The sequence below is a fragment of the Ursus arctos genome, unplaced genomic scaffold (assembly GCF_023065955.2).
Source record: "Ursus arctos isolate Adak ecotype North America unplaced genomic scaffold, UrsArc2.0 scaffold_13, whole genome shotgun sequence".
NCBI classification, from domain to species: Eukaryota; Metazoa; Chordata; class Mammalia; order Carnivora; family Ursidae; genus Ursus; species Ursus arctos.
In genome coordinates this window covers 20,797,447-20,825,226 of record NW_026622797.1, presented here as the reverse complement: position 1 = coordinate 20,825,226, position 27,780 = coordinate 20,797,447, and the positions used below count along the sequence as shown (strand labels likewise).

Sequence of the window (27,780 nt, the reverse complement as noted above, 5' to 3'; positions counted from 1 at the left end):
AATATGCCCGGGGATCACAGAGGTTCGAGGAGGTAGCAGGGCGGCGGGTGACTTTCACAGTGACCCAGCAGGTGAAGAGCCAGCGGGTGGGGTCCCGCACAGTCAGGTGAACTTGTGCAGTCTCCAGGGTGATACAAGTTCTAGGTCAGACAGCCGCCTGCACTGTGGGAATAAGGGCGTGGCTGCCAGATCGCGCTCAGGCCCCAGGCTCCCCGACCCTGCACAACACCTAAGCCTTGGCTCTGTGGTGGAGTCGAGGTGCACAGAATGGAGGGAGAGCACTGCAGAACAATGAAGAGAACCTAAACTTCCAAGCGCACAGGTGGGTCGTGGGAACAAGGAGGGCCCTCACCGCCCCGCGGCCGTGCAGCGGGTGTGGTGCCCACAGCCAGCAGGGAGGGCCACTCGTGCCACGCGCCCTGCATGTGGCGTAGCGCAGGACAGACACGAATTTCTACAAACTTCCTTCCTGTGGGAGTTGTGAGGAAGAAAAGCGGTGCTGCTGCTCAGGCAACTCATTTCTTGAAGTTTATTCTATTTAGAATAAAACCAACCAAACCCCACCCTCGGGGCTCCGTCCTTGCACTCCCATTCCCGCGCGCCTCCAAAACATGCTCCTAGGAATCCCGAAGTTTACGAGTGTGTTTGTTTCCCGCGCCCGCGCACCTCGAAACCGAAAGCACAACGGGCTGCGCCTGAGTCGGCCCCGAGCGAGCCGCCGAGCTCCGCCGCCGCCACAAGCGCGCCGAACTCGGCTGCAGTTGCCCTCGCTGCCGCGGCGGGCCGGGGGCAACAGTGAGCTGCGGCGGCGGCGGCGGGAAACGGAGGCTCTGGCTGGGAGGTCGCTCCGGCTTGGGATGGGAAAACCGGGAAAGCGGCAGCGAAGGATCCTCAGAAATTCTTGAGGGAGGGTGCGAGGACGATGGAATACAGCTTGTAGGAAGAGTGAAAAGCAGACCGTTCGCCTGTACCAGGATGGCCGAGTGGTTAAGGCGTTGGACTTAAGATCCAATGGACAATGTCCGCGTGGGTTCGAACCCCACTCCTGGTAGATATTTGATTTTGCTTTTTTTTTTACTTAAAAATTTTATTTATTTTTTTAAACATAAATTTCACCGAGCACACCACGCGTTGAGCCCAAGAATTCCGCCTTCTAGCTGGGAGAGACGCACCCTTCCCCACCCCTCCCCAACACACACAACGCGCGGCTTCGCTTCCTGGGAGGGAAACGACGCGGCGAGCGGGTTGGGCGAGGGCCCGCGAGCTGGGGGCTGGCGCGGGGTGGGGGTGGGGGTGGGGGGCTGGCGCAGTGGCAGGGGGGTGCTGGCGTGAGAGGGGGCTCGTGCGGGAGGGGTCCGGCGGGCGGGGGGCGTGGCGCGCGGGCGGGATCCGGCGGGCGGGGCGGCCTGCGGGCAGGCAGGCGTCTCCCGGGCCCCAGCTGCGCGGCGTCAAGTGCTCGCTGGGCCGAGCCAGGGTGGGGAATCCGCGGCGTAGCCGGGCTCGGGTTCCCGGCTGCAGAGCGAGAGCAGGCCGGGCGGGGCGGACGCGTCTGCTGTGAAAGCTTAGTTAGATAGCTGCCCCTGCAGAAAAGTCAGAGAGATAAATCTCTACCTTTTTCCTTTTCGCAAAATTAATTGTGTGCACGCAGTTCTTCCATTAGCTCCTTGAAGGCGGAGACGGTATGCATCACGCCTCTAAAATCTTAGGACTCTAACTTACATTCGGCTTAGAATTTTAAAATACTAAAGGCATGCTCTAGTGTTTTTTTTTTTTTTAATACTAAATATGAAAGTAATCTAAAACCTAGAGGAAAAAGTTGCAACTACAGTGCAAAGAACACTTGAAAAAAGAATTTGTAAGATACCGACTAGATGCTCCAATACAACCATTAAAATCGGGAAATTAAGACTGATAATTTACTACATCTAGTGCCCAAACCGCATTCAATCACCGGTTGTTTGTAGTAAAAAGCTCCAGTTCAGAAGAATGTATTGCATTTCCTTGTCACATCTCCTTCGGCTTCTTCAATCTGTAACAAGTCCTCGGTGGCTCCTGAATTTCATCTTGACACTTGTGAAGAGGACGGGCCGGTCTTTTTGTAGAATGTCCCTGTGTCAATTTGGATTTGTCTGATTAGATTCAGGTTGTGCTTCTGTAGCAAGAGTATCACAGAAGTATCACATTGCATCCTCCAGGTGGAGTGATTTTGACGTGTCCTTTTAACTGAGTTTAAGTCACTTGATTAAGCCTCTGCCGGCCTTCACCACTATAAATTCACTTTTCCCCTTTGTGATTAATACATATTTGGGGGGAAGTGCTTGAAGCTATATAAATATCCTATTACTCATGAAACTTTCCATTTTATTCAGTTATTTGTGGAATCATAAGTAATCTAAGTATGCACTTATGGTATCCTGTTTGAATAAATGCTTACAATCCATTCTATATTTGTTCGATGCTCAAAGTGTCCCAGATTTGGCCAGTGGACATCCATTCAAGCTCACTTTTGACATGTCTGCATCATTCGTTAGCACGTCCTTACTTCCTAGTCCAAGATATTCCTTGCTTACCTTGTATTTTCTGTGACCCAGCCCTAGAATCAGCCATTTTCAAAAGATTTCTGGTTCTCTTTAGCAAAGAAGGGTAATTAGAAACCAAGACCTCAGTTTAGACGTGCTCACTCTTTTGATGTGTTACTGTTCCCAGACCCTCTGGATGGACAGAATTAGGGAGAGAATGTGTGTGTATGTGTGTGTGTGTGTGTACACGTTTAAATTTATCTACCCTCTACTTATATTTATATCCAGGAGTTTATACCAATACCTCCAATTCTGAGGCAACACTGCAGATTTTGTTTTAGTTTTTCTAGCCATATTTGTAATTCCCTAAACTTACCAATGTAAAATTTACCTTGCTTGAGCCTATCTAATGTCTTTAGAGTTGAATTGCTCAAGAAGGGAAAAGAAGGAAAGAGGAAAAGAAAGTGTCTAAGTAGTTTGGAAATGAGCATCTTGGCAACATCTAAGAACCAGCTCTGAGCCAGTCGCTGTTAGACACTAGGGCTGTGCAGATAAATAACCCAGCATCGTCTCATGGAGCTCAGTTAGTGAGAGAGAGATTTTAGTGAATCATTTATAATGACAAAATATGAATTATATCCGAGATGCTAAAGGAGCAGTGTGGGAAGCCCTAGCTCTTTCCCAGAGTGTCAGCTTTAGTTGGGAACGGAAGGAAGAGAAGTAGGGCTCTGGGAGGGGAGGAAGAGAGGTACAGGTGGGGTAAGCCATCTTGAAACCATGCTAAGTATGGTCTCTGAAGTTCACTAAGGAATTCAAAACAAGAAGCAACCTGACTAGAGTTGCATTTGGAAGTTTCTCTATCGACATAGAAACTCTTGGTCTGTCTATATAGGTTTGGAAGAGGGGGGCATATTGAACTGGAAGGAAATATTTTTGGGTGAAGATTATTTAATTCAGTCAATAGCCAGTTCAACTGAGCTCAGTGTCCCTCTCTCTTTCTCCTTAAGGCCAAGCAAGAGAAAAACAAAAAACAAAACTTGACGCCTTTCCAGCCTGAGCACAGGGGCTTGGGCTAATTTAAGTGTTTGTATTACTATGCCCAAGTGCAAATATGGAACAGTACTACCAAGAGTAGGCAAAGAATAGTACGGAGTTTTACTTTGTTTCTTTGAAACTATATTGTAAATCAAGCTTCTAGTTTGTATTAATCAGTTACTGTGCATTAGCAGAGATGGTAAAAGACTCCTGAGTATTCTTCTTAAGACTGCTGAAATTCTGCCAGATTACTCTGAAGTGCTATGAAGAGGGATGAAATGATGTCTGAAGACTGCTGGTCTAGAAACAAGAAAATCTATTAGATAGATCCTCGGGCACTGAATCACAAATTTTCTATTGATTAGTATGTAGGGCCTACTTAACCACAACCTTCACGTGCCGATTTAGGTGGAATCTTTTGCTTTACTATTTCCCTCTCTGCATAATGTTTTATCACTGGTTTCCTCTGATTAGCAGTATTCTCTAACTGAATTTTGATTTACTGCAGCAAACATTAAGAATACGATTCAAATTATAAACAAACATTCAAATCACGCGGTGACTCAGTAGAAAGAGCCCAGGCTTTGGGGTAAGACAGGTTTACCAATTTTCTCAGGTTACCAGTCTGCCTTTTCTCATTTGCAAATTGGAAAATAATATTTACCCCCACTGAGTGGTTGTAAGGCTGAATGAACTATAATAATGCCTTCTTAATGATAATAATAATAAGCATTGTTAATAATATTATTAATATTAATATTGTTATCATAATAATGCCTTCTCACAAATCTAGGTGTTTCATACCTCTCACTTCTCTTCCCTTTTCTGGACCCATTCTTTGTGGGAAGTACAGAAGAACCACACTATGCAAGTGGGAAGAAATCTTACCTTGCATGTAAAGACCACTTTCAATTTTTCAAAACACTTTTACATCCACGATCTTCCTGGATAAACAGGTTCAGACAAGACTCATTGTACTTAGGTGGTAGATACAATTATATACCAATGTCTTCAACACATGAAAACATAATGCTTCCCTTCACTCAAAATAATATAGGGAGAGCTAGAGAACATCAATAGTTCCTAAAAATTGAAATCCTGTCCTAAAATGTAACAGCATCTTTACTTTCCCATGAAAAGTAGGCCTGTTATATTAGACTCTTTATTTTTAAAAATTCGTAAAAGATTCTGAATTTAAATTTGAATCATTTGTAGGTATACCACCACTAAACTTAGACTGATTTTCCAATAATTATTTTAACAATAAGAAATTAAGTAACTACTTAATTTGAATTACAACTATAAGTATGGGTTTGTAAGCATTCTGTATGTGGGTTTGAACGAGTTGTAAGTTATTAAAAATTGTTAGATTCTTTTCTGTTGGGCATCCTTACATAGAACTCTGTGGAAGACTGTTGCCAATACATTTAAACAGTGACACCTACTGGTAAATTGGAGGCAAATTTATGTGTTAAATTCAGTCAGCTTAATACTGACTATAAAATGCTGATAAATTGTTGTTCCACAGTCACTATGTGTAGGAGTACATTAAGGCTATTGTCTTATCCAGCCGGTATTTTGACTTTCTTTTTTCTCTTTCAATCATTGATGATAAATCGGCCATTGAAAAGATTCCCAAATCACTGACCAAGTTTGCACGAGCCATTATTTTAATTGTACGAACAGGGCCTTTATCTCATCATATCCATCATCTTTGTTTCAATATATTTTTTTTCAAACTCAGAAACTATGAGATTGAAGACGAATAGAGATTTGGGTTAGCCTCTGACTTTAAAACACAGAAGCCATGCCCAATTTGGGAAATCTTGAACAAGAAGCTTTCTTTGTCCTCAGTACCAAGTTGGAATTTGGAGATCTTAATTATTCCTTTTGTGTTACATTTTGCTTTTAGGTACAATTGCAGCTAATTAATGAACAATTTGAACACACATCGCACATTTGCTAATTGTTCAAATGAGATCAGTGTGATGCCTCCAGATTTCACGGGTCTGTTCAGTTACAAGGATGCTATGGAGGAGTCAGGGAGCATAATTCCAGGCTCCTTACATCTACACTCCTGCTGGAGAGAAGGCCACTGCGAACCACATGGTTCATTTGTGAACTGCGTGGTTTCATTTTCATTTAAATAGATTTTGATGTCTCTGAACCACTTATCAGAATACCTGAAGCAGAGGAAGCAGGCGAAAGGATGGGCAAAAACTTTATTGTGGTTTTCACGAGAAGGAATGGGTGAGGCAGGCTAAGCAGGCTTAGGATTTGGTAGTTTGAATAATTTCAGCAGGCTCTGGGGTGTGGGGACTGTTCTGAGGTGTCTTGCATCTCTAAGAATTGGCTAACCCTGGGAGGGGCAGTACCTCCCTGATCAGCAAGGGCCCAGATGCCAGAATGTCAGAAATACAGAAAATAGGAAAATATAGTTAATTTAGTATGGGTTCAGGTATCCTCACCCTTCTTTTTCTTCTCTTTCTCCTTTTGCAGCTAGGGTGGGCCTTACCTGTTTAGAAGAATCAGGATCCAGAAGCCCAGGGAGGCAGACACGTAAGTGGTTTTTGAATCATTTCCATCTGGGGATGCTATACACGGTACTTGTGCAATTCACATCTCAAATTTACCTCTGGGTTTAGATAGTCTTTTCAACTGTTTTATTCATGGCTATGGTATAGTGATGTTCATAAGTTACTGCAAAAGGTAACTTGTTAAATTGCATTGAAAAGATGGATCATAAAGAAGAGTGTTGAACATTTGTGTCAGTTCTACAATCTCCTTTGTACATAAATGCGGAAGTATGTGTATTTGTGAAATACACAGCCCAGGTCCTAAGAGGCAACGCAAAACTGGGGCTCATCGTCAGCCAGCCCAGATTTCAAACCCAGTTCCAACCCTGATTAGCTGTGTGACTTTGGACTGCTTATTGCACTTCGCCAACTCTTTGATTTCTCTTCTGTAAAATGGGGGTGATAATAGAAATACCTATCAAATGATTTCTTGTGAGAGTTAAATGCGCTGTTGACAAAGTGCTTAGAAATTGCCGATGTTTGGACAATCAATTGATTAAACTATGGCCATACTTTAGTGATTCTTATAAAGTGTACCTATAGATTAACTATAAGACCAGTTTTGCTACAAAGGTAAAAGGTGTTTGTGGAATTGATTCTGCTGTTGGATATACATCGTATTTGCTATAGCAGTTGCAGTAAGGTGAGATCGTTAGCAAAAGATTTTATCTATCATCTATCTATCTATCTATCTATCTATCTATCTAAGGGAGAGAGAGAGCTTGCACAAGCAGGAGGAGTAGCAGGGAGAGGGAGAATCAGGCTTCCGCTGAGCAGAGAGCCCAATGTGGGGCTCAGTCCCAGGCCCCTGGGATCATGACCTGAGCTGAAGGCAGACGCTTAACTGACGAGCCACCCAGACATCCCAAGATACAATTTTTTTTTTGAGAGAGAGAGAGAGCGCGTGCGTGAGCAGAGAGTGGGCACATGTGTGTGAGGGGTGGAGGGTAGGGGCAGAGTGAGAGGGAGGGAGAGAATCCTAGGCAGGCTCCGTGCCCAGCATGGAGCCTGACTCAGGGGTTGATCTCATAACACTGAGATCATGACCTGAGCCGAAATCAAGAGTCAGATGCTTGACCGACTGCGCCACCCAGGCGCCCCAAAAGATATTATTTTTCAAAGACATGAAATTTGGGAGAGGGGCATAGATTGCATTTTTCTGATTTGTTCACTAAACTTTTTTCCACTGAAAGTCTTTAAATGTCTAACTTTCCATCAACAATCTTTTCTTAAATAAAATGGGTAATTCCTTGAATAATTTTTATGTTCAAAAAATAGCACAGAGTTCTAAACTCTAACTTTTCAAATTCATGATAAGTGAGCTTATTGTTTTCCCCTGGGTGTCACACCCACTGGGTTAGTCACAAACAGCTATATTAAGGATGTTGTTCACATTTTTTAAACGCTAGCATTCTGGCCCACCCAGTTCTGCTCTGATTTTAAATGCAACCTGACTTGATTTTTTTTTTAATTTCACATAAAAAGAAAAATAAAAATAAAAGACCTCTATTACTTGGGAGATGTTTAGAATAATATGTAATGTTATGCTTTTAAGTGGCAAAGTGCTTCATGGAGTGTAGACTGGCCTTCGAGTCTGTGATGATGCAGAAGTACCCCTTTACTGTGACTCAGTGCAATGCCTAATCCTATTAGTGGACTACAAAGAACGACATGTAGAAGGATGCACAGAACCAAAATGAAATTTTCAAGTGGCTTAATGAGTTGAAATGACCTCAGTAATATACTAATTGAATCAATTAGTCAATTTCTTTAATCCTGATTTTAGTCTCCCATGAGGAATCCTCAGACCAAAGCAAAATGAGGATGAACTTGGATAATTCTGGGTGGAGAAGCCCCTTGGGTAGATCTGGAGTGAAGAGGATGTTTTCCACTGGGTTTCTCTATTTTGCTTCTACATCTCTGCACTGTAAGCCAGTCTAATGCCTGCTTAGAAAACACACAGCTACTGCTGCCTTTTGCCCATGTTTTCAATGTCTAGGAAAGTCTTGTAGAGAAACACCAGCACTGAAAGGTGGGCAGCCTGTAGTCCAACTGAACAATTCATTCATTCATTCATTCATTCATTCATTCATTCAGTATTTTTTAAGTGACTAGAATGGGCAATGCCATGCTTGTTGCTCAGATATGGCAATGAATAAGAAAAACATGATCTTGTCCTCATAGAGCTTACATTTAGGGAATACAGGCACTAAACAAGTAATCATAACGTTAATTCTTTCGCAGTCATAGTTTTCTCCTAGAAGTGTGGGCATAGTTTGGAGCAGGAGAGAAGCGGTGGTCTTTCATGGAACAGATAGAATGTGAAGGGACAGTTTCTATCTGCCTATCACCAGGAGAGAGCCTGAATTCAGCCCACAGAGAGAGAAAGTGAAAGAAAGAGGGGGAGAGGGAGGGAAAAGAAGAGGGGAGGAAGAAAAACAGAAAGAGGAAGAGAGAGAGAGAGAGAGGTAGAGACAGACAGACAGACAAAAACCCAAGGCCTCACCCAAATTCCTGGAGCCAGTTGTTCTGAAATCAACTCCACATTTACATTTCCAAGTTAAGACTGTGAATTCTTCTTTTGTGTGCGGCTTCTTATTTGAAGCTAAAAGAGTCCTGTCCCGAATAACATAGCTTTTAAGTATTGGCATAAAGTTGGGTATCTTCTTGAATAGCAAAGGAGTTAAAAAAAAAAAAAAACTGTAATATTTCAGAAGGGGAACAAGCGATGGCTTCATGAGATTTAATCATGGGCTGTTGAGTGTTAGGGTTGGAAAGGATTTACTTAGACAAAGCTTCCAATAAAGCAGAAATCACCCACTGGCCACTCCTGGCAGAGGTCAACTCATCTCTAAACTAGTGGTCATTAATAGTGTTAGCACTGACCTTAGGGAGCATTCTGGAGGAATGTGGGGGCACTTTGGGCTTGTCATAATAATTTGGAAGAAGGTTCCTGCCATTAGGGAGGGGTCCGGGGTGCTGGGCATGCTGCAGTGTATGGGAGGGCCACGTAATAAAGAACGATCCTTCATCCTACAAGCGTTTGGACTGACCAGCAGAATATTCCTGTAGGTTAAAAGCCTGTTTGTCTGAACCTGCAACCTAACTGCACTTTCCATGTTAAACACAAAATGTTTTTGCAAGTTTTTAATATGGAGTGAATTTTCCAAGTACCCCACTACCATGTAAATCAAGGAAAAATTGTACCTCATTTTACTTAGAACTTCATCAAGAGCTAGTTTCCATGTTAGAAAACACATCACTCAGAGCAGCAGCACTGTTTGAGTAATTGGTATTTGATTCGCTAGTTCAACACACGTGCCTCAGCATACATTTGCTGCTGTTGTATTCCTGATGATGCGGTGGGCTCTGTCTTCTATGGTATGGTCGTGCTCTCGCACCTGCACATGGAGATATCCCATAGAACCGGATGTCTTCCACCTCTTCACTCATCAGGCTGGGCCTTTCATCCAACTCTGGCTCGTTTGTTCTTTTGCTGACATAGGCTCAGCCTGCCTGCTCGTGCCTCTTCTTGAAATGCCTGCTTCCCATATTCTCCTGAGGCCAAGTAGGCAAGATTACATCACCCCAACCTCCTTGCATCAGTTGACTAGGCCAGGGGTGGGTACCTGACTCAACAGGGCCAATTACGTTTGCTTCCAATCATTTGCAAGGATACATAAGGTCATTTTCTGCTATGTGCACAGAGAAGCAAGATATCCTGATGTGCAGAAAGAGAGATGGGTGAAGCAAATGCAGAGAAAAGCAGAGATGAGTGACCCTGTGGCCAAAGAGAGAAAAAGACACCAGTGAGCAGCTGCTTTGGTCCTCAGTGCGTTTCCTACTGCAAGTTTCGGACCTCAGGAAGCCTGGCTGGGTACTCTTCTGGTTGTACTTGTGATCGAATGGTTCCTGTCACGAAAGGTTGCCTTCGACCTGGCCGTATGGGTGCACCAGCTCTTCAGACCCGAGAGTCAGGCAGATGAGTCTTGATCTACTCTAAGGTTTAAATTTCTCCTCTAACACTTTGCTAGTTCAGTTGGACTTATGTAACTGATTTTTAAAAACTTGTATTTGAAATTGTTTAAAACTTTCTGAAAAGCTGTAGAAACAGTGTACCCTTTACTCAGATTCCGTATTTGTGAACATTCTACCACGTTTGTTTCATCCTTTTCCCGTTCTCACTCTCTCTAATTCGCTACACCATTTGAGAGTAAGTTGTAGATGTGACACCTATTACTCCTACATGTTTCCCAAAACACAAGGATACTCTCCTATATTACTAGTTATAATCATCAAAATTAGGATGCTGATATTAATAGAATATTACCACCCAACACACAAATCCCATTCAAATTTTGATTTCCTCAATAGTATCGTTAATAAACACCCTTTCTTTTTTGGTTCATGTCTCTAGTCAAGGCTCTTCAATCATGAATAGGTCCTCCTTCCTTTTCTCACCTTCGTGACCTTGACTCTTTTGAAGGGAATGATCAGTTATTTTGATAGAATTTCTCCCAATTTGTATTTGTCTTCCATTTCTTCATGATTAGATCCCAGTTGTTAACTTTTGACAGGAATGCCAAGAACGTGATGCTGCGTTCTTCTATCAGGAGGCACATGATGTCAATTTGTCCTATTTCTGTGATATTGACTTTTAAACTTGGATAAGATGATGTTAGACAGGTTTCTCCATTGTGAAGTTAATTACCAAGTATTTTGTACTTCCATCCACTAGTATTAACTTCTGTTGATGATTTTTATCTGAATCAACTATTTCTATGATTTTTGCCAAATGGTGATTTTTTTCTATGTCCATCATTCCTTCTACATTTCTTAGTTAGCATTCTGCTATAACATAGACTTTTCTCCCTCATATATTCATTGAATTATTAAATATAAGCTCATGGATTCTTATTTTATTCAATTGGTTATAGTCCATACAGTCATTAAAATTTGGCTGTTTAAATTTTCCCAGATTTGGCCCATGGAACCCCTTTCAAGCTGGTCATCTCTTCTCCCTGACTCCATACATACCAGCCAAGAGAGTTCTGTGTACTTCCTCCTGACCTGACACCATCCCCAACCCTGCACCATACCCATATGCCAGGTAGCTCTGAATCTAAATGCTGAACTCTACACAGCTTTTAATAGCCTTTATTTCAGCTACTCTTTTAGGTTATTGAGATCATTTTAAAATTTTGATTCTGTCATCTGTGCATTCGCTGTTTCTCCTGCTTTTAAGCAACCCAAGCTTTTAATACATTTTTATCCAAGTTGTTGATAAAATCTTGAATACAACAGGGGCCAAGACTTTCTTGCCATCCGAGATACTTTTTCCAGGCGGAATTGATACATTAATACATACTTTTGTATGTTGTTGTTCAACCAGCTCGAAACTTACATTTAGTGGCTCTCTGGTGCAGTTATTCATTGTGACCGCAAGCATGTCTTGAGATTTTCTTCTAATTGTGTGCCAAAATTAAAATGCATTCTGTCTACGCATAGTGTAGTGACCTTATAAAAAAATAAAATTATAGGGCGCCTGGGTAGCGCAGTCGTTGGGCGTCTGCCTTTGGCTCAGGGCGTGATCCCGGCGTTCCGGGATTGAGTCCCACATCGGGCTCCTCGGCTGGGAGCCTGCTTCTTCCTCTCCCACTCCCCCTGCTTGTGTTCCCTCTCTCGCTGGCTGTCTCTCTGTCACATAAATAAATAAAAAATCTTAAAAAAAAAAATAAATAAAATAAAATTATGTTAGTTTGACCTAAGATGAAGTAAATGAACCCATGCTGACTTCTACTGCTCATTGCCTTCTTATCGGAGGGGTTAAGTAACTTGCTCAAGTGAAGACCTGGAATTGGAACCCAGGCTGGTATATCTACCTCTAAAGCTTTGATTTTTTTTCGTAATGCCTCCATCAGCTTACATGGAGATGGAGAAGGACCGCCTCTCTGTTTTTACATTTTATGTTACTTTTTTTTTTTTTAAGATTTTATTTATTTATTTGACAGAGATAGAGACAGCCAGCGAGAGAGGGAACACAAGCAGGGGGAGTGGGAGAGGAAGAAGCAGGCTCATAGCGGAAGAGCCTGATGTGGGGCTTGATCCCATAACGCCAGGATCACGCCCTGAGCCAAAGGCAGACGCTTAACCGCTGTGCCACTCAGGCGCCCCCACATTTTATGTTATTTTAATGAGACTTTGTCAGAGTGCAGGTCTTGGCACTTAGGTGTGCTGAAGGGCAAGTCAAAGGTTAAGGCCCAGGAGTTAACCATTACCTCAGTTCTCTGGGGGTATACAGCAGCCATTCTTCCCAGTTTCTTAATCCCTTCCTAAAGTGTCCTACTATGTTGCCCATTTGATGTATAGATTGAAACCTAACTTAGAAAAGCAGATGTGGGTCTCTTTGATTAAGGGCAAAGCGTTTCTAAAACACAATTATGAAATGAAATTATTTGTACATGTGAAATATTTACCCAACATTATTTTATTTCTCAGAACATCAGTATTTCAAATATTATGGGTGTCTGTGCGACTTTTTAGTTCAGGGAAAGTTACGAATTTTGTTGTTGTTTCCTTTTTTTTTTAACCCCTTTAGTCTGAGGCTCACTGCAGCTTAGAAGTGCCACAAAAAACCACAAAAGGTATATCCACTCAATGAAGGTGGCTTTGCTAGACACAGAAAGAAGGGGAAACCAACAAAAATCTCCTTAAGTACCAGGAATGGTCCATTGAGGCTGTTTTGCTGGATTTGGTGAATGTTGTGTGGAAAGATCACATTCTTGTGGTTGTGGTTCTGTTGAAGGGATAAGAACACAGGAAGAGGAAAGATTCTGAACAAAGGAAGATTTAAGTTCACTAGCAGGGAGAAAAATCCCCACAGAAGAGTCTGTAAATTCAAGAGAAGTGGTGGGAGTCCTCATTTCAATGCTTGCAGATGAACTGCACAAAATAATAGAGACACTTCTGTGGGGAACAATCCCAAGCTGGCGGCCGTTCAGACAAGTCCACCCACCAGGACTTGGCCACTTACGGCTCTACAGCCTTCTAAGCTTCTGGGATAAGGGCTCCCTGCCTACCCCCTCTCAGGGAAATGGCCCATGGGCCCCAGAGCCCATCTCTCCTGTGATGAACCTGAAGCCGAGTGAGCCTGAGGACCCTTGAAAAGAACCCTGCAAGTTCACCGACTTTTTCCCCATACAAGTATCTTTTTTCTCTACAAAGTCTTCCTGAAGAAGTAGCATTTCCATCACCTGTTGTCATCAAATAAATCTAGATATTTTCTCCTGGCTTTATTCATTGTTTGAACACAATATTGTGGAGACTTCTGGTTGCCCACCTCCCCCCCATCTAGTCTCCACCTCATCCAAAATAATTGAAACACAATGTTTGACAGGAACACAGAGCTGCCTGGAATATAGACCACGTTGTACAGCTTTCTCTTAGCTGCAAGCAGCAATGTGAGTAAGATTTGGCCAGTGACATAGGTAGAAGTGCTACTGGAAAACTTCCAAGAAAACATCCTTAAAGGACTGTGTGAGCTTGCCCTTTGTCTGCTCCTGAGAACATGGATACGACTGGTCCACTGGACCACAGGGAAGGAGGCCACAGCCTGGGGCTGGGAGAAAAGAAAACTAAAAAGAGCTTTTTCTGGAGGTCTCATCTTAGTAAAGTAAAACCACTATCACAGCTCAGGACTACCGAACTTCAGATGTCCATGAAGACTGGAATAAATTGTTATTTGGGGAATACAAGTTTCTTTTATCTGCAGTCACTAGTCCTACCTCATAGTAGCACAAATCAGCATAAATATTAATATTAGTATAAGAAATACAAGAAAGAAGTCACTGACCATTGCACTATACTGACACTTTAGCTTTTTCTTTTTAGCACGTATTTTCTCAGTCTTGTCCTGAAATACTGACATACAATTTAAGGGAATTGTTAAATTTCCAACCTGACTACCTGAATATCAACATAGCAAAAAAAAATTGTCACATGCTTACTTTTTTTTTTTATTCTAAGCGAAATTATAGCCAATGATACCAACATTAAGATGTCAGGCAAAGCAGACAGTGTCTCTACGTACTTTTTTTTTTCCTTTTAAGTTTCTTTAGGGCACTAAAGGAGGAACAGAGTTTCTGTAACTGAAGGCTCTGGTCGCATTTATGTGTTCCTCTTCTCTGAATCCCTCCATTCTCTGCCTCCCCCGAAACCCTCAGATATATGAGAGTAAAACTTAGGAGACAGATGGGTGCCTCAGTTGGTTGAGCATCTGACTCTTGGTTTCAGCCCAGGTCATGATCTAATGGGTCGTGAGATCAAGCCCCACATTGGGCTCTGCGCTCAACTCAGAGTGTGTTTGGGATTCTTTCCCTCTTTCTCTCCTTCCCCCTCTGCCCCCCCATCACTCTCTCTCTCTCTCTCTCTCTCTCAAATAAATAAATAAGTCTTTAAAAAAAACTCAGGAGAGAGATAGGCTAGAGATATAAGATGGGAATCATCAACCTAAAGCTGACAATGAAAGCAAAGGAATAAATAAAATTACGCAGGAGTAAGGAGATGAGCAAGAAGAGAGTCCCTGATGGATTTCTGCAGAAAATTCACCTTTATGTAATGCATAGACAAAGAGATCTTCCTAATGAAGCCTGTGAGGAAGTGGTCAGAGATGCTGAAGAAAAACAAAACCAAACATTATCAACGTCTTCTATTGATCAACTGGTAAACAGCATCAACTTTCTGTGATCTGGAAAATAAGACGTGAATTGATAGATGGTCACTTCGATCTAGCAACTAGGAGGCCATCAGTGATGGCCGACACATGAGCAGTTTCAGGTGGCAGCAATGGGGCGTGGGGAGAGGTTAGGCAAGAGGTGGGGCAGGGCAAGATTCTGTGCATAGTTGTATCCAAGACTATTTCCAGCACACAAACTATTGGACTGCTTTTTTTTTTTTTTGTATTCAATGGCAAAGTCAGTGAAAAAGTCATTTATTTGATTGAGTGGACCTTCCAAGTCCTTTGAAGCAAATTAATATTTGTGTGCAAACCTCATCTATGGTAAAAGAAAGAGAAAACTGGGGGGCGCCTGGGTGGCACAGCGGTTAGGAGTCTGCCTTCGGCTCAGGGCGTGATCCTGGCATTATAGGATCGAGCCCCACATCAGGCTCCTCCGCTATGAGCCTGCTTCTTCCTCTCCCACTCCCCCTGCTTGTGTTCCCTCTCTCGCTGGCTGTCTCTATCTCTGTCAAATAAATAAATAAAATCTTTAAAAAAAAAAAAAAGAAAGAGAAAACTGGAAAGCAGCCTTTCTTGGAGGGTAAAATCTCCTTTATGGCACCGCAGTTCTGCCAAAGTGCTTCTCAGGGGCATCTGGAAAGGGAATGGAAGCCACCGCTTGCTTGGATATTCCCATTAGCCTTGAAAAGCATTAGACATCTAAGCAACTGCTCTGCTGCCTCCAGAATCAAGCACTTACCACACGGAGGGAGGCTGAAAAGTTAGAAAGAAGAAACCCAGGCAAAGGGCCTGAGAAACTGACCTGCCTTTCAGGGGCTAGAATTAGGATGGAAATTTGGAACTTGGAAGACTTTCTGGTTTTTCCTACTGTTTCTATTTTCTATCATTATTTCCTTTTTGTAAAAGCTTGGTATTTTGTAAAGTTCTCTAATCACGTAAAGACAGTTTCTTCCTATTATCTCTGTTTCTCAGTGCTTTGTGTTATCGTGTGCTAAATATATCTCACCATTTTATTTACTTCGGGCTGAAGTGCTGACACCATTATGTGACTTCTCCACATCCAGCTCCGAGCTGCACATTTCAAAGATAAATCACTGTAATTATTTATCCTCTTGAAAAGCAGCAGGAGGTGTAAAAGCCAAACTAATATGCACCTTTAGCTCATGTGAATGAGTCTTTGAAAACCAATTGCTCAGAACTCTTAACTTTGACTCTGTATTTCCAGATCCCCTAATGGTATGAGATAATTGAGGTTTGTGGAATGAGTTGGGAAATTTTGCTTATTTTTCAAAGACTCCCAACCATAGCTACATATTTATTAGGATTCTTATTGAGTCCTACAGGGTCAGTCCTCAGGGTTGGTTAAGTCACCAACAACCTCAGAAAGAACCAGAAAACTAGAGGTTTGGAATTCAGAGTGAACACTTCCGAAGCTAGGGCTCGAGAAGTTTCTATTTGGTTGCTTTGGTTTATTTTTAGAAGGCAATTCTTGTCTCGCTAGCACTTTCCTTAGGTAACTCAAAATGCAATCATTATCACAAATTCGAATCTCCTTCTCCTTCCTGATGGCAGAAAATGAAGTTTGCTAAAATTCATTTCCTATTCCACTCTGAGGTGGAAAGAGAAGTTTTCTGAAAAACTCTTTCCTCAAGTGGATGGACAAAAAATTGCCCACATTATAACTTGACCTGACTTTGAAAGGATAATACGCATAAAGGCAATCACTATTTTTATTCAGGAAATGTACTTTCAGGGCCTTCATGTCAGATAACAACCTATTACCCCAACAGAGTTGCCAAGTTCTACTAATTTTTTTTTCTCCTGCTGGACAAATTTCTTGGTTTATTGCTGGAGAGTTCCTTTCAGCTTCTTGGGAAAAACCTTGGCTGGTCAGAAGTGGTTCATGGTTTCCTTCTCTCTACTCCTGCCTTTTTTATTTTAAACACTTTCAAAATGCAATCTCTTAATCACATGCTATACAAGGAAATCTTGATGGAAAATACTAGGATTTAAAATTTCTCAATAAGCAAATTTTTTAGATGATGGAAGCTAATCATAAGCAGAAGCCAAGAATATAATTTGCAGAATTCCAATTTGTTGAAGGCTAGTTTTCTAAAAGCTGATTTATAGAACATTCTGATATGTCACATTTATGTGAATATTGTAAACTTTTAAAAAATATTCAATTTCTCAAAATTCAGCATGTTCTATGGGAATCCATCATACTTTTTTTCTTAATATGCAGGATCATTTTAGGTAAATTCAGATTCATTTTGATGGTTTTAAACTTGAAATTAAAATGTAAAGCGGATAGAGATGTGACAATATTCCTGTTAAAGCTAATACATATGTCAGAAATAGCAATAAATCTGCTAAGGTGTTTGTTCGGTAAATGTGCTTGATGCTAATTTAATGTGTGGTGACTAGCTTAGGACATGTCTACCCTGTATAGTGCAGTATATACGCTGCATATATCCAGGGCATTATTCACACGAACTATGTTGTGAATGGGTCCACTCACAGTTGTGCAGGACAGAGACTGTAGACCTAAGATAGATCATAAGATGTCTGGCTCCAGCCAAGTAGCATGTTGGGAGCGCCATTAACCAGATCAACAATTCCAATTTAATTTGGAGGAACATACATATCCTAGTAGTTCAAATTAAGAGACTAAAGCAAGGCCAGAAGCATAGCTTGTAGGATATGTTAGAATTATCTGGAGGAGATTTAAAAAATTCTTATAACCAGTTTGCACCCCAGACCAATTAGTTCTTGGTAGGATCCAGGCATGAATACTTATTTTTTAAAAGATTTTATTTGTTTATTTATTTGAGAGAGAAAAAGAGCGTGCGCGCATGAACAGGGGGAGGAGGAGAAGAAGGAGCAGAAGGATAGGGAGAATCTCAAGCGGACTGGCAGGCAGGGCTGGATCTTATGACCGTGAGATCATGACCTGAGCTGAAATCAAGAGTCAACAGTTGAACCCTTAACTGACTGATGTTCGTGCCCCGAGGCACGAACGTTTTTAAAAGCTTCCTGACTGATTGCAATATGCAAGCGTTATATAATAAATAATTTGATTGGCACTTGTCCCTGGTTCTTAGGGAGGAGAGAAACTCTAAATTCTTGGAATTCCCCCAGTGATAGGAGTGCCTTTGTTTTTCCGTAGTGGGCCCTTGGACCACACCTGAGTTTATGCTAAGTAGATGACTCAGACTGGGGACTGGTCATGACTGAAAGACCAACCATTTGATTAAAAGCTGAGTTTTGAGCCTTAGCGATACTAGCACAGACTTTCAACTTCCAAGGAGGAGAGAAAGGCTCGAGATTGGGTTCAATCATGTAGCCAACGATTCCGTCAATTATGCCTACATGATGAAGTGCCAAGAGTTTCCATCAATTATGCCTACATAATGAAGTGCCCAAGAGTTTCAATAAAAACTCTGGGCACTGTGGCTTGGTGAGCACATAGATGTGCTAGGAGGGTCCTGATTCCATGGAGAGAAGCCTTGGAAACTGTATGTGAGACCTCCCAGATCTCACTCTCTGTGACTCTTCATTTGACCTGTCCTGATTTATATCCTTTACAAAAACCTGACAATCATATGTGTAGCACTTCCCTGAGTTCTGTGAGTCATTCTAGACTCTTATCAAACCTGAAAGGGCAGTACAACCTCCAAAATTTGCAACTAGTTGATCGGAAGTGCAGGTGGCCTGGGGACCCTGAACTTGCAGCTGGTACCTGAAGTGAGGGCAGTCTTGTTGGGGACTTCCCTTAAACCTGTGGAGTCTGAGGCTAACTATAGGTGGTTAACATCAGAACTGAATAGTAGAATTACAAAGATTTTATTTATTTGTTAGAGAGAGAGAGAAAGAGAGAGAGAGAGAGGCAGTCAGAGGGAGAAGCAGACTCCCCACTGAGCAAGGAGCCTGATATGGGGCTTGATCCCAGGATACCGGGATCATGAGCTGAGTCAAAGGCAGACGCTTAACCGACTGAGCCACGCAGGCTCCCCAAAGAGTATTATAGCAACAAAGTTGAGAACCACTCTTCTAGGAAAAGATGTTTCAGACCATTAAGGGAGTGCCAAAATCAAATTGTCCATCCAGGTCAAGGCAGGGACATTATCAGGGTCCAGTTAGCATGGGGTGGTGTGGAAGGAGGTTGAGGGCAGGCAGCAATGAGCTAGAGCTGCTTGACTTCAGAGTTCCATCTGGGAATGAGAGTAGAAATCATGAACCAGGACATGAGGTTAGTCATGAAAAGTATCTGTATGTTGTGGGACACTAGAGCTCAGTGCTCAACCAGATCACCTCCATTGTCCCCAGAGGCAGGCACATTGTCCCCCAGAGGCTTAGACACAGAGCCACAGACTCTTGGTGGTAGACCATCACCACCAGCAAATTCGTTGGAAGGAAGCTCTCTACTTCACCAGGGCTACTTTTATGAGTAAGGTGGAGTTGAAACAGCTGGTGCTAGAATTGTAGTTGCTATGGCTGGATGGATCTGGAGTCAGTGAGTATAAGATCTAAATAATTTAAATTCTTCCCATAAGTGGCTTCTTAAAAAAAAATATGCTGACCATCCAATAATTTGAATATATCTTGTGTCTTGCATTTCTTGATATTGAAGCCTAAATGAGACACTCTTGTCCAGGGTGGATGTCACTGAGCAAGGTCAGTGGACTGGCTGACTTCCAAGAGGCGGCCTTCATCCTGAAGAGCCTGCCACAGCCCGAGTCTTGCTCAGCTTCCCAGGTGTATCACTTTCATCTGAAGTTGGTTCTGCTCGGAGGAAACCTCAGCAGCCTGAGGTATATGACCCAAATGTGTGTCCAGTCATAATATATCAGTAGGAATGGGCTTTCTTTAGACACAGAATTACTTGGGAAAAAATGAATAAAAATATTATGGGGTGAGCATGCAGGTAAAACAAGATGAATCTGTTATACCGCACTTAGAGTGTCTGATGCTCTGAAGCCCTGTGGGACGGACGGCAGCCATCTCTACCGTGGGGTGGGCGCACCCTCTCTCTGACTAGCCTTCAGCCTCCCTGCATGGCCTCGGTCAGGCTCTGCAAAGCTTGCATCTGCAACTGTCCCTTTCCTTTGCTCTCTGTATTGATCAGTGTTCTCTGCTGATTGATTCATCTTTCTTTAGATGTGTTATTAACTGTAATCAGGTCACTGCCAAGTCTTACAGGCCTGAGAGCCATTTCGTCTCTTTATCAAGGTTACTTTACATCGCCCTCCGCTGGCCCATCGTGGAGTGATTTGACTCTCAGAGTACAATTTTCCAAATTTCCTCCAGATTTAAAAACACATTTTTAACTGGAAAATACATAAAAATATAAACATCATTCATAATTCCACCACTTCGTTGGAATATAATTATGTTCTCATCACTTACAAACTTTGTTTCTGGGTTGCTATGAGTATTCTGTTTTATGTATTTATTTGTTTGTTACCTATTTATTTAATCTACAGAGAGATAATTTGCATATAAAATCCACCTATTTTAAGTGTACAATTCAGTGAGTAAATACATGGAGTTGTATCCCAATCCAAGTTCAGAACATTTCCACCAGTTCAAATCGATTCGTAGACAATCTCCATTCCTCCCTCCAGTTCCAACAACCACTGATCTATATTCTGAATCTGCAGATTTGCCTTTCTGGACATTCACAGAAATGGAGTCATGTGATCCTTTTGTTACTTAGCATAATGGTTTTGAGGCTCATCGATGTGGCAGCATGTATTTGCAATTTGTTCCTTTTTATTGCATAACAGGCTTCCAGTGTGTGGATAGGCCACATTTTATTTACCCATTCACTGCTTGATGGAAGTTTGAATGGTTCCCACTTTTTGGTTATGAGAGATAATGCTGCTGTGAGCATTTATGTGCAAGTCTTTGTATGGACATATGTTTTCATTTCTCTTGGGTAGATACCTAGAAGGGAAATTGCTACACTATATGGTAAATTTATGTTTAGTATTTTAAGAGACTGTCAAATTCTTTTCTAAAGTGGTCTTGCCATTTTGAATTCCCACCAGCAAAGTATAAAGGTTCCAGCTTGTTCACATCATTGCTAACACTTGGTATTGTCTGACATTTTGAATATAGCCATTCGAAGCAGGTATGAAGCAGTATCTCACTGTGATATTAATTTGCATTTTCCTAATAACTGATGATGTTACCTATCTTTTCATGTGCTTATTAGCCACTTGTATATCTTCTTTGGTGAAATGTTCATCAAGCCTTTTGTCTCTTTTTCAAATCCAGTTGTTTGTCTTCTTATTATTAATTTGAAAGAGTTCTTCATATATTCTTGATACTAATCAGATATATGATTTGCAGACATTCTCTTTCTACAACTTGTCCTTTCATTTTCTTAATGGTGTCTTTTGAAGTACAAATGATTTTAATTTTTTTTTTTTTAAGATTTTATTTATTTATTTGACAGAGAGACAGCCAGCCAGATAGGGAACACAAGCAGGGGGAGTGAGAGAGGAAGAAGCAGGCTTCCAGCGGAGGAGCCTGATGTGGGGCTCGATCCCGCAACGCTGGGATCATGCCCTGAGCCGAAGGCAGACGCTTAACGACTGCACTACCCAGGCGCCCCTAATTTTGATACAGTCTAGTTGAGCATCCTTTTACAACTTGCTCTATGATGTATTTTGAATTATTTTTGTGCATATGATGTGAGGTAAGGATCTAAATTCATCTTTCTGCACGTGAATATCTAATTATTCCAGCACTATTTGTTGAAAACACAATTCACATTTTTCTTGACCCTTTTCCAAGAATCAATTGGACCATAAATATTTCTAGACTATAAATTCTGTCCCATCAATTTATATGTCTTTTTATATCAATACCACAGTGTCTTGATTACTGTAGTTCTACACCGAGTTTTGAAATTGGAAAATTTGTTCTTCTTCTTGACAATTCTGCTCTGCTTTTGAGTATAGTCACCACTTGGTATGGTTTTCTCTCACCTCTCTGGCTGTCAGTTCCCACACCTGGTTGCTATCAGGGTATCCAATACTAGAACACTCTCCTCCTTCCCCTCCTCCTCCTCTTCTTCCTACTTTTTCTTCTTGTTCTTCTCACCAGCTCTTGTTAATTATATGCTTTGGTCTGAAAACGAAAGAACACTGTCTTATATTGACGTCATGCTTTCTATTTCTCCCACCATGCATGGGTCACCAGCACAGAGAGGACTGGGAAACAATAGGCCCTGGTATAGTTTCAGAATGGAGAACACTCGCTCACTCACTCCTATATTGACATACGAAGTTCATAATACAGGAAGCAATTGTCCAACTATATTCACTGGTTTTACCTTACCCAGAGAACTGAGTTTATATCTGGACACACAATATGAGTTTTTCCAGTAAATACAATTTGTTTTCCCTCTGAGACATCAACTTTTTCCTCACCTAAGGCCATGCACTTCCAGTCAAGTTGTCTTTATTTCTTACTCCTGACTGAGCAGCATATTTGACTCTTTTGGTAACAGTGGTTAGCTCAGAAGAAAACATGTGACACATTCAGAGCTGGTAATGTACAATGAGACTTTTTCTGGATTTCTGAAAGATTCCCATTTGGCTCTACTAGACTTGAGATTGCAAAAAGGTAAGGCTGTATTTTTTAACCATGTTGCTCTTCTGAGGGAAAAGGCTCCCTGGATTTCTTTCTTAGAGAAATGGAGCTGTGAAATGAGAGAGACAGTGAATCCTGATCCCGGCCATCTTTCTGTGAGTGCCTGTTCCAAACCATGCCTTGAATGAAACTTACTCTGGAGTTTTTAATTATGTGAGCCAATAAGGCCTCCTTTTTGCCTAAGCTAACTGGGTTTTGTTTGTTTGTTTGTATGTTGTTTTTGGTTTTTTTTGCTATATGCAACCAAAATACTTTTTACTGATTCAGTTAAGAGAGACACTGATAATTTAGAATATAAACCCAGAGAATAATTGCCAGGGAGGTGAGTGTGACCAGAACTGTGTCGAAGGGGAATAGAAGAGTTTGACTTGAAGAAAGAAGGTCTGGTGTGTCTGTGTCACAGGAGAAGAAGGATATTAACAGTATGGGGGAGGAAACTAAAGAAAAGAGAAGTATCTCCAAATATTTAATTAGAATTGTTGATAGGAAGGTCCTGGGAAATACATGACAATGTTTTCTACATCCAGAAGGATTTTAAATGATTTATCAGAGATATAGTAGAGTGAATTCAAGTGATCCAATGGATGGTGTTTTTTAGAACTTTAGTCATTGAATATCATCTTTAAAGTTTTTGCCATATGGGAAAGGTACAAGTTGTACCATCTTTTGTTCAGTATTTTCCTTGCATCAACTCTTTATTCTTGTCTAAATAAGTTTATTTTAGAATGAAAGTTGAAATCACTTCAATACATTTTAGAAAAAGAATCAGTGGCCAAAAATAAATGTAATAAAACAAACCGATGTTATTAAATCCCAACTAGAATTTGCGTGGCCAAACCTCTGTATCTGTGATCTTGGGCTCTCTTTGTTAAAAGGAAAATTAATAGTTGAAGATATGATAACACCAAACTGATCATTTATCTTTCTCTGGTCAGAAGGATTAAACAAGAATTGAATAGGAAAGTTTTTTTCTCACTAAGCAATTCAGTGTTTTTAATGGCATGCCTGTGTGCCACCTAAAGTCATCCATCTATTCATACATTTGGAAAGCCTACAGCCTGGGTGTAATTCACACCAGCGCTTCCCAGTCTTCTCACAACTCGTCACACACAGAGAACCATATTATGTGGCACACTGGGGTAAACTAAGTCAGCTGCTCACCACCTGACACGACCAGCCAGGGGAGCTGACTCTGGCCCAGGCAGCATGCCACCCCCACCCTTGGGGTGGAGGAGATGAATATATTGATACACAAGAACTCTTGTAGTTAGCATTCTATTAAGAGTTCTTGCCAGGAGTCTACAATTCTATACTATTTACTCTTCAAGTTTCTGGAATCCAAAAATTCAGCTTGAAGTAGTTACTTTTTATATGTATGTCTGAGAGCTCATAGGCTGGGTAAAGACCATCCCTACACCTTCTGGAAAATTCTCTTGTGGGGTATTTGGCATCTCCCTTCATGCATATGACAGACGAGCAGCACTGAAATCAAGTTGCTATGTTACAGTGGGAAAACATATCCCCCTAGCTCCCTGACCACCAAATGAAACCACAGACAGCTTCTCTTCTTGGATTTATACTACCCTTTTCTCCAACTGATACGCTGGAAAGTCTGACTCAGTAAAAATGTGGGGTGTATGTGTGTGTGTGTGTGTGTGTGTGTGTGTGTGTGCTTAAAGAAACTTCCACAATCCTTCTAGTCTTACATGTATAAGTGCACTTTAGTTCTGACAACAATCAGTTCATTCTACAGCCAAAAGACAATCAGGTAAGAGGAAATCATTGTCTTTAAGAGCATAGCTTTTGGCTGGGGCTACCTTATTTGGAAGAATTTGAAATGTTGCTAGGGCTCCCGTGGCTCTATGACTGGAGAACATCTGATACCAGTTTGCAGATTCCATGATTCATTAAAGGATTTTGGTCTGTTCCCTACTCTTTAAGTATTTCCTCACAAACAGACTTGAGAATTTTTCTAAATGGACAGATTATTTCTCTGGGTTTGTTTCTGTCTGTTTTCTCCTGCATTGTCTTTTTTTCTAATTGCGGTGATTTACTGTCACTGGTGTTTTCCTTTCGAGCTCTTGGAGTTCGGGTGGGAGATCATTTTTGGCTTCAGACTGGAATGTCCCAGAATAACCACCGTTTAACAGGCTACTTGTGTGTTGCAATTTTAAGGAACTCTCGTGGTTGAGGCTGAGATCTATCTATAGGCACCAAATAGAGTGGAAATATTTATATTTCTGATTTCTATTTCTAAGACTCCCATCACTTCAAAATACATTTAGCCCAATTCTTTACTCAGACCTGGAAGAAGCAAAGCAGTGAGTGGACATCAAAGAATGTGCTACAGACTGAGTGTTTGTGTCACCCAAAATTCATGCGTTGAGACTGGTTCTGGGTAGTTTCGTCATAAGCATCTTTGCCACAAATGTTTTTGCTGCGTAACTAATCCATTGTCAGGCAATTTTGCCATAAAAGACAAAATCATGAAAAATAAAAGAGGGACAATCATTAAAAGGGATATAATGAAACATGAAAAATGAATGACAAAATTTAAAAGACTGTATTGCAAAATGCAAAACATTGGAATATATCTGAAATATATAACATAGGTAGGTTCATGGCAATGTTGCCCAAATAACTGATTTTATTTTGTGAATTGTACCTAAGTATTTGTCTTCAAAATATTTAATTAAAAAAAAAGCTAAAAAACCAAAACCAAAGTCTTTCATTCATAGCATTATACTTTTTTTTTTTTCTTTTGCTTGTTGACTCGTCGCCTTCTTTGGCATCATGCTTTATCTTTTTTCACTAAAATTTCTTTCTTCATTAAGAGAGGTATCAGTTTCTAAATACTATGATGAGTATTTGTAGATGTGCTTTGTATTGAGGCATGAAAGCCCTTCACATTATTGTTTTTTTTGGCATATTGTTACATCTCCATTTATAGATGTTCCAAAATTCCGTGGGAAATGGGGCTAAAACTCTGTGCCACTGTGTAGACCATTATGAAGGCTAAGATTTATATAACATATATCTACAATATAAAAATGGATCTCTACATTAATGGAAAAATGAAACCAAACTATCAACAAGTTATTTTTTTAATCATTTACAGCAAAATTGTCTTATGGCCAATTTGTTATGCAATGAAAATGCTTGCAACAAAGATGTTTACAACAAGGATACTTACAGCAGAAATACCTGACAGAGTTTCAACTTCAAGCCCAGATGTGATGGTATTTGGAAGTGGAGTTTTGTGGAGGTAAGTAAGTCACGAATGGGATTCATGCCCTTATTAAAAAAAATAATAAAAAATTAAAAAAAGGCCCAGAGGACTCCCTTTCCCCTTCTTCCATGTGAAGACACAGCGAGAAGACAACTGTCTGTTAACCAGATACCGAATCTGCCGGCACCTTGGTCTTGGCCTTTCCAGACTCCAAAACTGCAAGAAATAAGTGTATGTTGTTTAATTCAGCCAGGCTATGGTGTATTCGTTATAGCAGCCCAAACACGTTAAGACTAAATGTTACAGTAAGAGGCAGGATTTTAATTCTAAGTGCTTTTCAATTATCCTGGACCTTGTTAAAATACAGATTCTGTGAAAATACAGATTCTGAATCAGTAGGTCTGTAGTGGGGACCAAGAAGTTGCCTTTCTGACAAAGTCCCGGATGCTGCTGAGGCTGCTGGTGCAGGCACCACATTTTGAGACCCATTGGTCTAAAGCATTTCCCAAATTTGCCTAAAGGTAAGACTCACCGGGGGTGGCTGATATACCGAACACTTACTCTTTCTCTTAAGAATATTGATTCAGAGGGGTGCCTGGGTGGCTCAGTTGGTTAAGAGTCCAACTCTTGATCTCAGCTGGGGTCTTGATCTCATGATCTTGGTCTCAGGGTCATGAGTTCAAGCCCTGCATTGGGGCTTTAAAAAAGCTATAGATATATATCTTAAAAGATAGATAGATAGATAGATAGAGAGATAGATAGAGAGAGAGAGAGAAAGAGAGAGAGAGAGATAGATGATAGACTGATTGATTCAGAGGTCTGCATTGGAATCTTCAGCCTGCCTTTTCAAGAGCCCCTTCGTGCTCTGGTTCCAGAGTACCTCTTTACCTGATCTGCTAGGACTCCTCTACTGTTCCATTCATTCATTTTCCTCCCATCCTTTCAATCTGTCTCTTTCTCTCCCCTCCCTCCTTTCTTCCCACATATATCTGTTGAGCATCTCCTTGGGATATAGATCTGAATAAGAGAGAGAGAGACTCTGCCTTTACAGACAATAGATAAGTAAACAGATAAATAGCAGAATTACAGTTTGTGACACAAGCTAAGAAGGAAATAAATATGGCAATATGATGCAAAGGGGTAAAGCTTAGGTGGTTTCCTAAGCCAAGGTTGTGAAGGGTGTTCTCTAAGGAAGACAGTTAATCTAATATTCATATCTAGCCCTCCAGTCTAAGCCATACTACTTGCTGAATGTGCCTGTGTTTGGGGGACACGTTGCCTGTGTTCATGCTGTTTCTTTCACCATGAATGCCTTCTCATTAATCCCATCTGCCAATTAAAAACCAACCTAAACGCCACCACCTTCATCCAGGTTCCCCAGCCATATGTGAGATCTCACCGCTCTAAGCCCCCAAAGCACCTGCTCACCTCTGATCTTGTCTTGATTTTTCTGCCTTAAATTGTAGTTGTTTTGTTATAATAATGGCTGCAGTTTATGAAAACATACTATTAATTTACATACATTATCTAAATTATTCAACAACACTGGCAGGTGATCTTATTATCTCCATGTCATAAATAAAGAAACTGAAACTTGGGAGAGTCTAGGTAACTTGCCCAAAGTCACCCAACAAATGAGTGATGGAGCTGAGATCAAGTATGCCCTCCCAATTGGTCTGTCCTATCTCCTGTAGCAGCTCTTAAGCAGCATGGGAGAAGTGACGACTTTGTCTTTATACCCTTAATTTAAACAAACAAATAAAGCAAGTTGTAGAAGAGCTCTAGCTTTTATGGAATACTGAGAGAAAAAAGAGAAGAGAACAGAATTCCCCTCCCAAATTATACTAGTTTGCTAGGATGCTGTAACAAAGTACCGTGTACTGAATGGCTTGAACAACTCAAGTTTACTGTCTCACAGCTCTGGAGGCTAGAAGCCTGAGATGAAGGGGTCAATAGGACCATACTGTCTCTGAAGGTGTCTGGGAAGCATTTGATCTGGGTCTTTCTCCCAGCTTACAG

The 27,780-nt window shown here is 41.2% G+C and overlaps 1 protein-coding gene, 1 long non-coding RNA gene and 1 other non-coding gene across 6 annotated transcripts in view; 2 read left to right on the top strand and 1 right to left on the bottom strand.

Annotated features, from left to right (window-relative positions):
• Positions 1-227: 227 nt before the first annotated feature.
• UTRN (utrophin) overlaps positions 228-27,780 on the top strand; it is a 539,750-nt gene continuing 512,197 nt past the window's right edge. Inside the window, exons 1-3 of one of the 3 annotated variants that reach the window (XM_057310986.1) lie at positions 228-322; positions 6,054-6,113; positions 25,651-25,797. The gene's annotated coding sequence lies outside the window, so the exon portion shown is untranslated. Of the gene's footprint in view, positions 323-782; positions 1,049-6,053; positions 6,114-25,650; positions 25,798-27,780 lie in introns of those variants that run through there. The other 2 variants (XM_048225919.2, XM_048225918.2) reach the window with 2 other exon arrangements.
• Positions 970-1,051, top strand: TRNAL-UAA (transfer RNA leucine (anticodon UAA)). The gene has a single exon. It is a non-coding gene; the product is annotated as a tRNA-Leu (tRNA).
• Positions 21,334-27,780, bottom strand: part of LOC130543528 (uncharacterized) — a 30,758-nt gene continuing 24,311 nt past the window's right edge. For both annotated transcript variants that reach the window (XR_008958925.1, XR_008958926.1), the window contains exons 2-3: positions 25,726-25,826; positions 21,334-22,007 (exon numbers count right to left, since the gene is read on the bottom strand). This is a non-coding gene — a long non-coding RNA (uncharacterized LOC130543528). The remainder of the gene's footprint in view (positions 22,008-25,725; positions 25,827-27,780) is intronic.